Source organism: Echiichthys vipera, assembly GCF_963691815.1.
Source record: "Echiichthys vipera genome assembly, chromosome: 4".
Taxonomy (NCBI): Eukaryota; Metazoa; Chordata; class Actinopteri; order Perciformes; family Trachinidae; genus Echiichthys; species Echiichthys vipera.
Window position 1 is genome coordinate 29,573,814 of NC_139829.1, and position 18,663 is coordinate 29,592,476.

At 43.5% G+C, this 18,663-nt stretch overlaps 1 protein-coding gene across 1 annotated transcript in view; it reads left to right on the plus strand.

Moving 5' to 3' along the window:
- The first annotated feature begins 2,952 nt into the window (after positions 1–2,952).
- The window catches only part of arvcfb (ARVCF delta catenin family member b), a 236,889-nt gene continuing 221,178 nt past the window's right edge, over positions 2,953–18,663 (plus strand). The window contains exon 1 of the mRNA XM_083912103.1: positions 2,953–3,003. The gene's annotated coding sequence lies outside the window, so the exon portion shown is untranslated. The remainder of the gene's footprint in view (positions 3,004–18,663) is intronic.

Genomic DNA, 18,663 nt, shown 5'->3' on the forward strand with positions numbered 1-18,663 from the left:
GTGCTGTGATTGGTCAGTTTACAAGTGCTTTACAAGCTGACAGCACACAGCAGTAATTACTTTTCCGGTGAGCTCTAAATAAAGTCATTGAGCTCATAAACATTCTTTGATGCAATAATTTTTTTTTTAAATGTGAGTTTAGGGCTTGCATGTTGATAACAGGGCAAAACTGGACTAAAACTGGAGTACATAGCTCCTCTTTAATAACTCTAACTAACTGCTGGAGCAGTTAGTTAAAGTTCACCCCAAGTGAAGGAGTTCAAGTACCTCGGGATCATGTTCACGAGTGAGGGGTCGATGGAGCGTGAGTTTGGCCGGAGAATCAGAGCAGCGGGGGCGGTGTTGCAGTCGCTCTACCGCACCGTTTTAAAGAAAAGAGAGCTGAGGAAGGCAAAGCTCTCGATCTACCGGTCAATCTTCGTTCCTACCCTCACCTATGGTCATGAAAGCTGGGTCATGACCGAAAGAACAAGGCCGCGGGTTCAAGTAGCCGAAATGTGTTTTCTCAGGAGGGGGGCTGGAGTCTCCCTTAGAGAGAGGGGGAGAAGTTCAGCCATCCGTTAGGAACTTGGAGTAGAGCCGCTGCTCCTTTGCGTTGAAAGGAGCCAGTTGAGGTGGTTCGGGCATCTAGTAAGGATGCCCCCTGGGCGCCTCCCTAGGGAGGTGTTCCAGGCACGTCCAGCTGGGAGGAGGCCTCGAGGAAGACCCAGGACTAGGTGGAGAGATTATATCTCCCCACTGGCCTGGGACTACTCGGGATCCCCCAGTTAGAGCTGGTTAATGTGGCCCGGGACAGGGAAGTTTGGGGTCCCCTGCTAAAGCTGCTGCCCCCGCGACCCGACCCCGGATAAGAGGATGAAGATGAGAAGATGAGATGAGATAACTGCTGGAGCTAACGGTTCCCTGGGAGGAGAGGATGGAGGAGGCTCATGAAAGAAAGAGGGAAAAGTATGAAGAGCTGGTGGAAGATTGTCGGAGGAAACGGTTGGAGGACCCGGTGTATGCCAGTGGAGGTGGGCAGCCGGGGTTTGCACTCCTTGAGCAAGGCCTATGGCACACTGGGCATAACAGGTGCCAACCGAAGGAGAGACATAGGAAAAAACGTGGAGGCAGCAGAGAGAGCCTCCAGATGGCTGTGGCTGAAGAGGGGAGAGCATCGGGGACAGTAGAATGCCACTTGGACACAGGCCGGGGTCTGATCAGCCTCGGTTGGGTCGACTGGAGGAGGGTGTCTGTTGTAAGACCCGACACACCCAGAGATCCCAGGAAACAACACTGATGATGTGTCCAAGGTTGTGCATCAGTAGATGTTTTTGTCAACAATTAGGTACAAGGATCAAGTTTTCAGTTCAATATGCATCTGAATCAGAGTGGTGTCTGATTACTCTGATCATGTGACGAAGTATAAACTGACTTCAGTTCCAAGGCTGAAGATTTCAGTGCTATATAACAACAGCACCAATTAATTCAAGGCATATCAGGACAGCTTAAATACATACATACATACATACAGGAAAAACAGCCTGTATTCAGAGGCTGATTAATGCGTAGGCTGGCCTAAACTGCAGCCTTGGGGCCCCAGGTTTGCACAAATGAGAAAAGCCGAACAACTGAAAGAACAACAGGACCAAGATCTACTAAAGAAAATTCCTAAATCAACAGGATTTTTCAAGGTTGCAGGCTCTTCATCTGTTCTAGGCTGTGTGTTTTTTCTAATAAAGCATGATTAATAATGTGGGGAGCCCAAACAAACAGTAGCCTAGGGGCACATGACCACCTGTATCTGCCACTGCCTGTATGTAAGACCCAATAACTCATATATATAAATAATATACTACTCTGAAGGTTGTGCACTATTTGAATATGTAAAATCTAACACATTTGCTGATTTCTTCTGCACAGATGTCTACTATTATAATATGTATTGTTCTGTTGATTGTGTAGGCCCCTGATTACTGATTACTCTGATCATGTGACTGAATATAAATTGACTTTAGTTCCAAGGCTGAAGATTTAATGCTATATAATTACAGCGCGGATCATCAGGACAACTTAAATACCTACATACAAACATACCTACATACAAACATACAGGAAACATATGTACGCAAGACTCAATAACTCAGTGTAAAATCTAATAAATTGTTGTTTGCTGATTTCTTCTTCACAGATATCCACTACTATACTGTGTATTGTTCTGTTGATTGTGTAGGCCCCTGCACCTTTACTTTGAAAGAATATCCACAAGACGTTTTCTTTGTATTTGTGTTATTGTGCTGACTTGACAATGCCACAGTATAACTCTAAAGGCTAAACCTACTATAACAATAGAAGTACCCAATAGAGAAATAGAAGAACAGATGATAAAATAAAATATAAAATACAACTCTAAAATAGACGTAAATGTGTGTTATTTGTGGCATTTAATGGACGAGTTAACGGGATAATACATTAACCCAGGCTTATAGCATTGAATATGCCTACCAAATTAGAAATAAATAACATACGATCAAACAAAATAAAGCACTTTATTAATAATTCTTCAGATCGATCCATTACAAATCTTCAATACTGCGCGAGTGGTGAAGGGGCGGAGTCACCTGCTGTGAGCGACAGCATCCACCACCGTAGTGGATGAGAGGGATAGATAGATAGAGGCTGCACTGCCTTTCCATCCAGCACTACGTCGCAGTCACTAATTAGTCATAATTAAGGACAGGCGCATTGAGGAGGCTGAGATAAGTAACTTTTAAAGGATAGCCTCCTCTCTGCGTGTGCGGCGGGACTGATGGGTCGCGCCTGCAGCAGCAGCAGCAGCAGCAGCCTGACAACTCCAGTCTGAGCTCTGAAGGGTTCAGTAGTAGGCTCTCCCTCCCTGCAGCGCAGCAGCCAAGTTGCATGCAGAATAGCCTTATTTATGTTGTAGTCGAGGCTCGGACTACTGCGCGTCACCCCGGAGAGTCTCTTCGCTCCTGAGCACCGGGATGAACGGGAGAAACTGAGGTAACGAACCAGCCCTCTTTGCTTGCTCTTTGCATGTGATGGTTATCCTGCAACGCCAAGTTTTAGCCCGTGCCATTAGCTACAACAATGCAATACTGTATATAATAATGTGAATAATAATAACAATAATGATGTAATAACACTGTAAACTGACGTGGAAAAGCTGGAAATACACCGTCGGCTCCCTCTCGGGTGAGTGAGCAGGTGCTCGGATGAGGCGTATTGATTAGGACGCACGGACCCGGGGTGTTTGATCAGATTTATCACGCTTTTGTTAAATGGTCGGTGTTTATAGCGTGATACGGCGGTGGAGGGGGACTATATGTTATGCCGCCGAATAGCGTAATGTGCCAAACACTTTGATAAAAGGTAATATATTCTGTGCGGTCCTGTGTTGTTGTGAGCTTTCATCGCTAATGGATGCAGCGAGCGCGAGGCGCAACGAGCTGTCAATCATCTCGCGCTTTACTAGTCCATTGTTTTGCCCCTCCTGCGTGTGTGTGTGTGTGTGTGTGTGTGTGTGTCTGCGTGTGTGTGAGTGAGTTACCATGGAGAGTCTTCCGGTTTTCTCCTCCTCTAATTACCTTATTAGGACAAGGGGCGGCTGTCAGAGACTGCCCTGACTGATGCTGTTGTTGGGTTGATGGTGCTGCGTTCAAGTCCCACGAGTAACCCTCAGAATGACTGAACGACTTGAGGCCATCATGGAGCCTCAAATGAAGCTCTCAGTAGACTCATTGGTCCTGGTCAAGTTTTTTCACACCCTGCTAGCACTAATGGCCTCAGGATGTGGTTGAATGCAATTATAGCACTTCTCATTAAGCAGTTAATTTAGCTTTTACTTGTTTTTTCCCGATACGGAACCTTTGCATTGCTGAATTCAAACTCGAGTTATGGGAAAGTGACACATATGCAGAGGTGGATTAATGCACAGGCTGGCCCAGGAGTCCCAGGTGTGCAGGGGCCCCAGATAGGCCAGGCTTTTATTAATTTACCTCGCTGGGAAAGAAAACTTGCCTCCTATTGGGGCCCTTAGAAACATTCACAAAAATAAGTCACTGATTGGAAAGATATGGGACACATTTACCCAATCAGCTGCCATCATGTGACCTGGATTCATAAGATCATAAGAAGTGATACGTCACTCACTGTTACTACACAGTACAGCAACACAATGTCAGAGAGTAGCTTCTGCTCCTTTGCGTTGAAAGGAGCCAGTTGAGGTGGTTCGGGCATCTAGTAAGGATGCCCCCTGAGCGCCTCCCTAGGGAGGCATTGTTGTTTGTAGGATCTTCCCCCCTGAAACACTTCATTACTTGCTTATGGTAGGCACATTGGTGTCAATAACTTATATGAGTTATATTTGCACAGGTCTCATCAGATGCGTCTGTCAGTACCACCTCACACTCAAGTACATTTTGGGCTCACTGGCAATCAGGAAGTAGTCGATTTGGAGCATAACATTTGCAGCTCAAACACAGAGAAGTCTCTGGACAGGACTTAAATCTCCACACCACCTGTTATTGTGCTGAAAACTGACAAATACCTTGGAACCAAGGGAAAGGAAGAAGACTTCCCATGAATGCAAATGTTAAAAAATCCTTTTTTTATCTGTTTCCTGGTTGATACGCTTTCCTCTCTGCTGACAAAATGTAACACCTTTGTCTTGTCCTCTATTATATAGTCTGTATTTCCTGAGGCAAAAAGGACTGTTGTTAAAATTCACGACCATACTCACAAGTTGACAAGCCAATTATAGACCAACCAAACTAATAGCTGCACATTGTGACAAACACATTATTATATATATTATAACAGTTATTGTGACAAACCATAAAAAACAACTTTTTTAGCCCAGCATATCTGAGCCCAGATCGAAATGGACTGTTTTTTGTCTACGGGACTAATTCTTTTATCACCTCTTCACGATCCTAAATGTTGAAATACAATTTTTCTTATGGACTTGACAATATCTAAGGTCAGCTTTAATCTCAAGAGCAGTTCATGCTCTGATACACTCATTTAGAAGGAAGTATGGTGCCTGAAGAAGATGCTGTATTCCTAACTGTTAGCTCTGTAGCATGTTGACAATTTGGTGGTACAGTATATATAGAAGCGGGTTACTGTCTGATCCTGCCTTTCTCTCGCTCCGCTGAAGCTGACTTGCCAAAACACAATCCGAATATGATTCCTTGCTTCACTCCATCTATCCCTTCATTTCCTATATTGTCTATATTGGTCAGGACTGGGGGAACACATTGACAGGTGCTTCACAAGTAGATTGCACATCCATAATCATGTTTTAGTGCTCCTGCAGCAATTAAACTAATAGTCACGGAGTGAGGTGATGGCTGAAATGCTACTAAACCACCTGTTTTACCATACCTCCTTCAGAAATGTGTCCGAAATCCATTCTATATGCTTTATAATGTAGTCATTGCAAAAACATAATGAGGAGCTTCTTTCATATTTCATTAAGCCCCCCTTTAATACCAATCATTCCTCTAGGTTGTCTGCTGCATTTGGATGTATATACATACTATATATACAGTGTGTGTGTATATATATTCTTGGGTGACTGTAGTGGGTTTCTTAGCCATTACTTTGTTGCCAAGGATTTTCCAGAGATTCTCTAAGGCATTGGTGTCAAAGTGATCCAGTAAAGGGCCACTGTGTCTGCGCGGTTTTCATTCCAACCAAGCAAGAACACACCTGGTCCAACAAATCAACTGTGTGAAGACAATTCGGGTGATTGCTTGACTCAAGTCAGGTTTGTTTTTGGTTGGTTGGAATGAAAACCTGCAGCCACAGCGGCCCTTTACTGGATCACTTTGACACCCCTGCTCTAAGGGGTTCTCTGGACTCTGGGCTAGACATTTCATTGTTTCAATATTCTTAGCTTCAAGAAACTGCGTAAACCATTTTGCAGTGTGACAGGGGGCATTGTCGTGCATGAAAATTGCAGATAATTATCAACACATGAAACGACCTATATTGGACCTATATATCGGGACAGGAGGTTCTGGCCATATCACCCAGCCCTAGCTGTGGACACTGACCCTTTGCTCTGACAACTGTGTGAAATGTTTCCCTGTAAAGAAAAAAACAACTTGTGTGATGAGGGGTATAGGTCTTGGATTTTTCACAGTTGCTTGTTTCAGAAGGCTTACAAAAATACCTCAGTGTCAAAATAGCCAGGAAGCAACATTTTGTATTGATATTTACATCAGACGCCCTCATTGCACTTGAAAAAGGAGAGTAGTAAACCCAAAAGAAGTCCCAGTGCAATAATTGGTTTTGCAACACACTGCAATAACAGTTGCAGCCAGTGCAATAGGCCATAAGACAAACACACACATAGACACATACACTCTCTCTCTCTCTCTCTCTCTCTCTCTCACACACTCTCTCTCTCTCTCTCTCTCTCTCTCTCTCTCTCTCTCTCTCTCTCTCTCTCTCTCTCTCTCACAGTGAGTATTGCTAACAGATATGTAGTCTATTCAGGCTGGACCTACAAGGCCGTGAGACACATTGAGTGACAACTCATGCATATATCATGAACTGTAAATAAATGATTTATCCATTCAAATTTTAACGAATAAAACAATTCATCAAATGTTAAAATTCCTTACATTTCCCTGCAGATCCTTCAGATTGTTTTTTTATTAGCCACATTAGTTACACTTACTACACATGTATATGTTCTTTCAGAGTTTTAGAGCATCAATTCAATTGCTCTTCCTTCTTGCAGCATGCAGTTACACAAGAACAGGGATTAAGGGACTTTGACTGAAAAAAACTACTGGCATCAGCTAGATTCCACCACGCCTGACTGACGACCAATCAGAGCTGAGGAGTCCCTGACGCATTGTCATCGACTGCTCATGAACTCCAGTCAAACTGAAACTAGGTGGCGCTGATCAAATATGAATCAGGATTCTGATGCCGTATTGCCTATTTCTCACATAACGTGTTTTCTGAAACATACAAACTCTAGTGCATCGTTTAGCTGTGAAATGAGGGATAGACAGTTTAATAGTACTGTCATGATAAAGTTACACTTTTTACATATTTTTTATAGAAGTTACAGACTTCAGCTTTCACTAAAACCCAAACAGACATTTTGAGTCATCGCAGCAGGAAACGCATAATGATTAATACCATCTATGACACCTCTGTCTCATAGAAGTGTATCAGCAGTGTTGTGTGTATCGGTACGCCAACAGTTACAGTATAGATCATCATATACACCCGTTCACATGTCTGCTTACATCTGATACACGCATGTCTTTCTACATCTCACGCCGACGATGTTCTATGTATCTAACTGTGACTTGTGTGTGTTCAACTTGTACTAACATCTAGACACTTTCCTCTCTGCTGTTCTTCGTATCTAACTCTGTGACTGGATTCGAACCTGTACTAACACACTAACATCCTGACACTTATTCTTCTCTTACACTTTATTCTTGTTGATAGGTTAAAATGTTTTTGTATAGTTGCACTGACGTTATTTGCTGCTCTGTGTGCCCTGAATTGCCCCCCGGGGACAAATAAAGTTTTTTGAATTTGAATAGTCCAACTCTGGACAGGCAAAGTTTAAATTGAGCACAGCCCTCGTTAATAATATTGATTACACCCGTGCTTTTCCTGTTATAACATGTTACAATGTGTGCTTGTTTAGAAGCGTTTACAATACATACATCACTGCATGTCTTTTTATCTGCGACGATTTCATTTCAGTCAAAGACCCTGCAAATACACCCACCTTGCGGTAGTAGCTCCGTCCATAGGTGACTTGGCTGGGAACCGCAGGGTCGCTGGTTCATCTGCCAGTGCCAGTGCCAGTTCATCTCCTGGGCACTGCCGAGGTGCTGTTGAGCAAGGCACTGAACCCCCAACTGCTCGGGGCGCTGGTCACTGGCAGCCCCCTCGCTCTAACATCTCTCCTTAATTGCAAGTATAGGTCCTGTTTGTGTACCCCCCCCCCCCACACACACACACACACAGTGTAAATTAGTTTATCACTGTTTCTTTTATCATGTGCCTTTCAGCACCAGCAATAGAGAAGAAATTACCTATTAAAATGACCCTTTACATATGAACATAAACATTACCAGCTAAGCTCTGCAGTGATAGCTTATGCTATGTTAATCATATTATCCTTATACATACCTCATTATAGTTTCATGGTCAGTGTAGCATTTCATTACCGAGCATGCATGGGAATTACAGCGAAGCAGCAATGGTAAGGATGAAATTCTACGCTTAACGCCTAAAGAAGAAATCGTGTTGTAAATCTGTGCAGTATTTCTTAAATGACTAACACAGAGTGGTAATTATCCGCAGACGTCTCAAAGTGCCCATTAATTATTTTAAAGTGACACTCAGAGTTTTATTCCTGTGTATTTACAGCACGTGGACACTGAAATGTTCGATTCAGAGCTCTTCTGTTCTATTGTGTAATATCATGCATGAGCTGTGTTTTGTGGCTTGCGCGGGCTGACTTAAGCGGTCTGCGCCGGTCCCGGCCCAGAGTGAATGGTTCTTTGTTGGGCAGACACCTGCAGAGCTCTGCCTCCTGCTCCTTAAGTGATTAACATGCACCTCCAACCTCCTTGGCCTTCCTTCTCCCTAGTCCCTCGGACACCCATCCTGGCACAGCTCTGTCGTCTTGGCACCTGTTGTTCTAAATAGCCCATCCTGCGACGGCTATAACACACGTCTTTGTCTCCAGAACTGTGTTAGAATTATATCGATTGCCACTGTCAAGGGGTTAAATGTAGAAGTTTTGTAAACAATAGACGGTGTGGCTACTCTAGCAGGGGATTTTGGGAAGTTGTGCGCAAAATACCTGCATGTTTTTAATGTCTTAAACGCTATAAACTTTTTCTGGTGAGCTACTGAAAAGAGAGTAGGGTCCCAAGGCGTGAGATGCATCATCCCTTATTCTTCTGCCACAAAAGTATAAAGGCAAAGAAGCCTAGTTTTACAGGTAATGGAACTCCTTTGTGCACAGACTGATAAACTTACTTTACTGTTACTTCTTTGTAAGTATCCGGCAGTTCTCATTCACTGTTCGTACATATGCCTACGGAAAGTTATGCACTGTAATTCTTATGTTATCTGGTATAGATTTGTAGCATAATTGTTGTGTTTCATGCCTATGGCAGGTATGTTTAGGTATGCATTAATCACTAAACTTAAACACTGACATTCCATTGACAACACAAGAAGTTTATGTTTTTAGTTTATTTCAAAGGATTGACATGCCCGTGATGGTTAATTGGTGACTCTAAATTGCCCGTAGGTGTGAGTGGTTGTCTGTCTCTATGTGCCCTGCGATAGACTGGCGTCCTGTCCAGGGTGTATCACGCCTCACGCCCAATGTCAGCTGGGATCGGCTCCAGCCCCCCGCAACCCCGACAGGGACAAGCGGTTGAAGATGACTGACTGACTGATTAGCATATGTTTCACATGGCTTTATAGGACTTAATGTTGCCTTCTCCAACAGGCTACCATCCTCTGCCCTTTACCTCATACCACCAGGTTGAATTTATTTAGGTCATTTAGCATAGTATTTCTTTTATATATAACACTACAAGAAATAATATTTAGCTGGTTTAGTGGCTGTTTGACAATGTTATGTTAGTGCTACTTAGAGTCATGAAGAAATGAGAGAGGTCAGGAACTGCTAACTGGAAGTGACACCTCACAGACTTGGGCTCCCCAGACATGAGGTCTGCAGTAGGACCGTGTGTTAAAATGTTTTGAACGATGGCCTGTATTCTCTACATTTTCCTATTTAATATAGTTTCCTTTTGCTTATAACCGAAACACAATAAAAGCTAAATCATGAGGGAAGTAGCCATATTTTTTTATATTTTATATTATATATTCATTTCTATTTATATTTTTGGGCTACACTGTTTATCCTAGCAGGTCTGTATATACTGAAGTGCTCTAATGTTCTTCTTCTTCTTTAACAACTGTACTAAAAATAAATTGAACTGAAAACTCAAATATCGACCGATATGGATTTTATCAGCCTTAGCCGACACAAAGATGGGGTGGCCAGGGGCGCAGTGGTAAGAGCAGCCTCGAGGCAGCGGCTGCGGGTTCGACTCCTACCTGCGGCCCTTTGCTGCATGTCCCCCCCCCCTCTCGCCCCATTTCCTGTCTGTCCTGTATAATAAAAAATCTGTAAAAACTGCCAAAAACTTTACATCATTACACAATGATGATAACAAATGAGTCTCAATTTAAAAAAGGAACATTTATTGAACTTAAAAAAAGCGTCTCCTGCAACACAGAGCTGCCTGTGGACGCCTGCGGGGAAAAAAATATCCGCAAACGCAGCAGCCCACATCGGACCGCATCAACAGATATGATACACCTACAAAATGCAAATATTGGCTGGCTGATGTATCGGTCTATAACTACTCAAATATTCATTTTCCAGCTGAATGAGTTTGGGAACAGCCAGGAGATGAATTGTTGTAATATTGATAATATCTGAGTGGGACTAGGATTTGAGTAGTTGTGTGCACCATCATGTGATATTGCCAACATGTGCTTTGCTGCTGTTAAAGATTACAGTCCAGACAGTTCAGTGATCCTTTTGTCAGTCGCAGCTTAGTATAATGAAGAGTGAATGCTTGGCCTGTAAAGCAACCTTTACCGATGTTATTTCTAAAGGCTCACGCTGCGTCACCCAGCCATAGATTACATACAGTATCATGATAGCATTGAAAATCCTTGAAACATTACTGGTCCAACGTACTCGATACAATCATTATTTTCTTGTGTAAAAATGCATGCATATTAAGGTTAGTTCTTCATAAACATAAATTCTTTATTACCCCTAACACTTTGTTTTTACCAATGGAGACATTTTCAGTCTGCGGTCGTATGCTTTTATTATGACTCATACTCTCAGTAGGTTTAATTTTTTTTCTCCGTCTGATGCTGTGTAGTGTCCTCAAACGCCAGGGTCAGTCCAGGCAGCCCTCTGCGGTCAGACGCACGATGACGCTTGTGTCAAAATTGGTTTTAAATCAGATTTCCGTGGCATCATCATATTCCTACCCAATTGTTGGGACCTCTGGCTGCGTTGTTATTAGAATATCAGCTGGCCTAAGCTCTGTAACATGCTGACTCGCTGATAATCCACTCCCCTTTCTTGCACCCTCTCTGTGTCGCAGGCGCTGCATTAACACGGAGCGCTGATTGAATTTCTCTCCTGAATATGGCTGAAACCTGCCCCCCCACACCCTCCCCCTCCCTCAGTGGATTGATATAACTGTATACCTGTACCCTCTGTAAAGCGCACACAGAGACCTGTTCTGAATCGTCTCACTGAGGGATTGTATGTATGCTAATATGTTCATCTGTTTTCCACTTGAGACAGTGACCAAAAAAAACCATGTATGTCTGCTGCTCATCTGTCTGTCTATCTATACTCTGCACCCACCACCGAGCCCCACTCCTCCTCCACTCCCAGACTTGGTTCTTGAGGATTAACCCCGCCCTCTACATTCTGGCCTGCCTTGATTATGTCCAGGGATAAGAGCTGCTTAATTGTAATCACTGGAGCCGTCCTATGCAGCGTAAACACAGGAGGACGGATCAGCTCAGGCCACACATTGGAGGCAGACACGGAAAAACAACATTTCCGTGTCTCCTCTAAGATGACAGTTCTCGTCACTATTTGACTATCTCTGGTTATGTTTTATTGTTAGTTATCAGGAAAACTACTTATCATATCTAAATGAAATTCATCATGCACATTACACTTTTAATTATACATGCTGAGCTATGAGGTGTGACACAGCATGTATCTGTCTGTGTGGGAATGGTGTGTGCAATATAAAGTGGCATCATTTAGAAATGTATTTAGTAATTACAACCAAAGTTAGATGACACATACTTAAGTATTATTGCATTTTACAACGGTGCTGCAACATCCATCCATCCATCCATCCATCTTCAACCTCTTGTCCCTATTGTGGTCGCGGGGGGGGAGTGTAGCTGATTCCAGCTGACATCGGGTACACCCTGGACAGGACGCCAGTCTATCGCAGGGCCCATAGAGACAAACAGAGACGGACAACTACTCACACTCACATTCACACCTACGGACAATTTAAAGATATCAATGAACCGAACACCTGCACGTCTTTGGACTGTGGGAGGAAACCAGAGAACCCGGAGAAAACCCAGGCTGACACGGGGAGAACATGCAAACTCCACACAGAAGAGCCCCAGCCGGGATTTGAACCAGAAACCCTCTTGCTAACAGTGGCGACAGTGCTAACCACCACAACACCGTGCTGCAACATGATACAGTAAATTAAATTAACATTAGGTCAGTGGTGATGAGTTTCATTCACTCTAGATTTTGTAAAATACATTATTATATATGAATATGTAAGAAAAGCTCTGACAAACTGGTGCAACACGTTGGCCAACTGATATTTCAATGAGTGAAAATTACAAAGAGTTTGGATTTAATTGCCATTTTATAGTTTGCAATTCTTCAGAATACCAATCTGCCTGCAGCCTTTCTTGTCGATCATTCGTCGCTTTGTTCCTCTTTGACGTTTGCACTGGAGCCTGAAAGTGTGAAATGAAGTTGGCACATCATTAGATGCTTCAAGGGGGGGATGAGGCACCTGAACAGTAGCTGTAATTTGTTTGCATCAGTAGATAATTGCTTCACAAAGAAAGCTTGGGGGGAACTTGATGAGCTAGTAGGCTACAACACTTAACTCTGCAGTCTGGAGTGAGAATTTCTGAGGTCAGAACGCCAAGGTCTTTGCCTTCCCCCTCCATCTGGCAAACAGTGCACGGAAGTCTTGCCTGTCCTTTGCGTGGTGAGCCCCCATGGTGAGGATGCCACATTGTTTTTCTCTATTTCAGAGGAGGTGACTCTTTCCTAATACGACTAATTCCTGAAGGCTTTTAAAGCACTCATAGTCAAGAGCAGTTTTGATGATTATTGGGCTTTGCATGGATCGAATCACTGCACTTGTAGTTATAGAGTGGAGGGCATCCATTTTGATGATTTTGCATCTCTTCTTTTTTTCTGCTGGCTTCATTGGACTTGGATAAGGAGTGAAAAGTGAATCATGAGTAGATGGTCCGTAGTGTGGGAAAACCCCGTCCTCTTGATCTTTCCACTGAGTGCAGGCCCAGCCTTCTGAAGAGTACAGCTTGATGTCTGTTCCACTGAAAAGGACATCTTTATGCCAAAACTCCCTCCCATGAAGATTTTTAGAGGAACGAGTAAATTGAGAAAGCTCTCATGTTAAAGGCAGTCTTGCAGAAAAGGTCGGCCATATGGCATTTTAGTCGTGTCAGAGCTGAGGTCAAATCTCAGGCGAACTGTCCTTGGTGCACTGCACCACCAGAGCCAATTACTGCCCTCTTAAACCCCCCCCCCCCCCCCCAGATGCACTTTGCTCCATTTTTCTTCCATAGTAATTGGATGTTAATACCAAGCAGTAACATCCAGGGCTGTAAAATGGAGCCAACATGGAAGCTGCAGTTCCTTCAAAAGCGAGTCGATCCCCATAGATCCTCATGTTAAAATGCCCAACTTTACAGCATACATCATGGGTGTCAAACTGATCCAGTAAAGGGCCGCTGTGGCTGCAGGTTTTCATTCCAACCAAGCAAGAACACACCTGACTCGACTTACCCAATCACCTGAACTGTCTTCACACAGTTGATTTGTTGGACCAGGTGTGTTTTTGATTGGTTGGAATGAAAACTTGCAGCCACACGGCCCTTTACTGGATCAGTTTGGCACCCATGGCATTCATAAACATGTTTAAAGCCTGGCACAAAAACATTTTTTGGTCTTTAACCAATTTCCCCAAACTGTTCAGGGATTTTATACAACTCATTTGTTTAAATTATATCAAGGCTTAAAGTTCTGCATAATTAAGGGTGCAGCCACTTTAAGTGCCAGGTGCCGTCACAGGTGGCTAGCTCAGCAACCAGGCTTCATTCAACGCTTTACCTATTTGCAAGGACCTGGTTATAACGATTAGTTTAGTTGCTGTGATATGATACATATCAGTTGTGTTTTTGTTATATGTGTTATTACCCATTCTATACAAGGTAAAGTCCAACAGTTTGGGAAATACACTCATTCCCTTTATTATTTCTTGACACACAGCCCACTGACAGGATGGGATTCGTGCCAGACTCCTCCTCAGCCAGAAACAGCTTTAGTCTAGAGAGAGAAAATGATCTTTACGAGTGTAAATGTATGCAGTTATGTGTGAATCTCATTAGAGAATTAGATACTTCCACCCACACTGATGTTGGCTCTCCTGCTGCGCTGAGCTCTACTATTTAGTTTTCCTGAGCATTCACAGGAGGTGTAATTGAGGTCTGGGAGGTAAGAGAGAATACATGAATCAATTCGGGGAGTTTTAGTGAAAAATCAGGGAATACTGAATAATGAGATCAATATTACAGAAGTCTTAGAAATAAGTAGTGAGTAATGCACTGCTTTTAATGAACTACGAAGACAGCAATTGAATAAAGACGTGTTTCTTCAGCAATAACCTTCAGTGTTGATGAAGGGAGTGTTCATCACACCCTGAAACAGAAATCCTTTAATGGCAGAAATGACCTACACTCTGTGATAGCCTTCATTTTACACTCCACTTTGATGGTTGTTGCATTTATTTGTGTTCTGGCTGAAAGGAAGATGAGAGGTTTGATACCACTCTCATGCTGGGCCTAGCGCCCACATCTAGCTCATTAAAAACATTTATGTGTAATTTGTTTAATCTGCAATAGAGAAACAAAGTGTAAATACTTCAAATTGTGCCTTGGTTACCTGGCAACCTCCCAGTGACTACAAGACATTAGGAAGTCATTGCACCCTTCTATTCTATAGCTAGCTCTGTCGTTCTTTCCCCACCCTTCACCGACCACAGCTGTCATCCCAGGAGGCTGAGGTGTGTGTGGGTGTGCGTGTGTGTGTGTGTGTGTGTGTGTTTGAGTGTGTGTGTGTGTGTACTTACCATAAGTTAGTTTAACGCGAAGAATGGATTTAGTTGTAGCTGGGGGTCTCTCTGTTCGAGTTAGCCCATGAACGGTGGAAGTGTGCTCCCGATACTTCAGGTGAATAAAGGGCGCATACGCCTACGTGGTCACAGCTATTTTGTTTTACCTGGACAGAGCTTTTTCCCTCTTAATTCCAGTCTTTATGCTAAGCTAAACTAACCATCTTTTGGCCATAAGTATTACATTTTAAATAAACAAGGATGGCTGAGGGAAATAGCCAGGACAAATAAAATTTAGAGTACCTGAGGGTGGCATTTGCCTTTACTCTGTGCCTGTGAATGTTCTCATTTGTCCAGGTCATCGTTATCCCCAAAGCAATTTCAGTCAAAAGCAACTGGACTTGGTTATTTGTCTAGGAAGACGTTTCACCTCTCATCCAAGAGGCTTCATCAGTTCATGTATGCATCTGACCAGGCTGGGACTGGACCAGGACCAGGACCAGACTGGGACTGGTCCAACTAGCTGGTGCGGAGATCCAGGTGTTTAACCTCTCACAAGGCCGATGATATCCTTTACTTTGTACAACTGCAAATTACAGTTAGAAAACAGAATTTTATCCGTTGTTTACATGAATTGAGAAATCCCCGAGTCGTAGGCCTATTTTGATTTTTGCATATACAGCAAGTAGAAAAAGAATACATATTCTATGTGTTCATTTCCATGTATGTCGCTCTGGCCAAGCAGTGAACTGACAGCTAATTTATGAGGTCATGCGAGATGGCCTTTTGAAGAGGCTGTCAAATAAAGACAGGAAAATGTTTTTCTCCCCTACTTAAGAGCTGGCAGGAAACATAAAGGGACACTGTCAGTGGCAGAGGAGATGCCAGCCTATTCATCAATGACGGGCTTTATATGTGGGAGAGTTTTTGATGTGCAGGGCTCGCGCCGCAGCGGTCTTCTCGGGAGGGTGAAGGCCAGGAGCTTTGCCCAGCTGGGTCTGAGAGATGCTAGATGCAAGCTGTCTTTCCTGCCTCATACAGCAGAAAATTCTTGTTGGACTATAAGGGAGTGTGGAAAGTGACACTTACACCGTCCCATTACAAAGGATTTGGGTGATTGGTTGTGACTCATTTTTAGTTTATGACAGCTTAATTGGGAACTTCTCTTAAGTGCATTTTTGGCCTCATTAATAAAGCATATTGTCCCTCTTCCTAGCTCTCGCTCTCCCTCTATTTCAATTGTAGATTTCTCAGAGATCAGGGTATCATGGAGGAGCACTGCAAATGAGGGTCTCTGTGCCACCCGATGTTGTGGCTGTGATGAAATCAATTGAGGCTACTGCAGGGCTTTGCAGCATAGAGGGCAGTGCTGCAGTGTTTATTTCTACTCTTTCAGCCATGGAACCAGATACTGGATATGGCAATGCCTATGCTACAGACACACACACACACACACACACACACACACACACACACCCACATGCACACACACACACACACAGTAATGAACATTTGCCAAGCAGACACATCATATGAGACTACAAGACAAATCAAGCCTACTCATCAGCACTAGAATCCAGTAGTTAGGCCAAATTCATTGGCTGATAATTCTCCAACAAGTAAAGCTTAGCTAAGCTGTTTTGTGTCCTACTTTGAAAAATGTGTAAAAATGTAACCACTTCACATTTCCTCTGTTGTTGCTATGGTGTCTGCGCTAACTTGTCATCACCATATCTGCGGGAAACACTGTAATCCTCTTATTCTGCTAGTATCCCCACTGCAAACTGGAATTTATGCAGGGCCAGGCTGAGCTGTTGCTGTGTGACCCTCTATTTGTGTCGAGGTGTTAGGCTTGCATTACTTCTGCTTTTCAGCAAGTTCACTGAAGTCACCCCGAGGCAGCACTACCACAGAGCATCATGGGAGCCCGCAGGCACCACCATGGCATGAAATGATGTGGATCGATCTGCACGAGCCAAATGTGCATCTTCTACTCGCCTGTGTGGAAATCAGAGCCCCAGCGATTGAGCCGTTCCCGCTGACAGCCTCTTCTTCCATTTCAGCTGAGCTCTTTGATAGTGCTGCAGGCCCGCGGGTGGGTGCTGTTGCATGAGTTATGGGTGTTCGCTGTGCAGCTCCAAGCCAGCTTCACAAATCGGTAGGAGGCCTCAGCTACTGGAGGTCCATGGGGAAGGAGGAGAGAAGGAAAGTGGGAGGGAGCAGGAATGGAGGAGAATAGAGAGAACACTTAGTAGTACTGGAGCTCGGATTGATTTAATCATTCAGAGTAGTCATTCGAGGTAGTGTAGTGTGTGTATTGGAGGGGTGGAGGGGTGGAGAGGTGGGTGAGCTGGCTAGGGGAAAAAAAGGTTCACTAATAGGGATGAGGAAGGCAGTCAGCAGTCTCAGCCTCCATGGTAATCGAACAGCTAACCTTGGCGGAGTTAGTGCTGTGATGTCTCTGATGCGATGCAATGCAGTGGCTTTGACTATGAATGAGTCCATGTACCATTGGTGTGATACCTTGATAAGCAGATATGTGAGCAGGAAATCCCTTATACTAGGTTTACCTGTTATTAATTGGGGGCGGCTGTGGCTCAAAGGTAGAGCGGGTCGTCCTCCAATCGAAAGATCGGCTCCTCCAGTCCAAGTGTTAAAGCGTCCTTGGGCAAGACACTGAACCCCAAAGTGCTCCCCATGCTGCGTGGTGCGTGAATGGGGTTTCACATTAGATAAGTTAAGATGATGGGCAGGTAGCCTCCTCTCATCAGTACGATTATCTGTGTGAATGGGTGTAAAAAAGGGCCCTGAGTTAATTAACCCAAGTCCAGTGAGGAGAAGGGTTATGGTTCAGTTCTAAAAAACATATTCAACAATATTTTTAGAAAAGCGTTTAACTCTACCTTTCACTGCTTTAATATTGCCTTACTGTAGTATTTTGGCAGTTTGACCAGCTTGTCTACAACCTGTCTGATAATTTGACTGCCCCTGAATTGCCCCCCGGGGACAAATAAAGTTTTTTGAATTGAAATTTGCTCTGTTAGACTTCATTGTTGTTGTCTTTCCATGTTCCCAAATCTGAACTCTGGTCATCGTAAATGATGTTCAAGATTAAGAAAATGAGACCAATGTTAAAATAAACCGTAATTATCCTTTAAATTCATTCATTAGGGTTGTGTTTCTGGTGATGAAGTGATGATGGTAAACAGACCAACACAGTTAGCTGCCGGCTGTAAAACCAAAACATTTTGCTGAAAGACGGTGAAACACCAGAAAGAGCTGAGAGGCGCTGTGGCCAATCAGACATTACACAGGGCGCCTAGTCATTTGGGCGATTTATCAATATTATATTTATATTGTCATTTCAGTATAGATATTATCATAGATTTTATTTTAAAAAGGTTGCATTACAGGAGAGTGATTACATTTGCTGAACCTTTTTGTATTGATATCGATTCTGCTTATCAATCTGATTATTTATGGATTGCCTTATTGATTCCTGAGGAAAATCGTGTCGTGTGTGTGTGTGTGTGTGTGTGTGTGTGTGTGTGTGTGTGTGCGTGTGTGTGTGTGTGTGTGTGTGTGTCTGTGTGTAACAAGAATAAGGGTGCAGGGATTGGGGATGTGAAGGGGG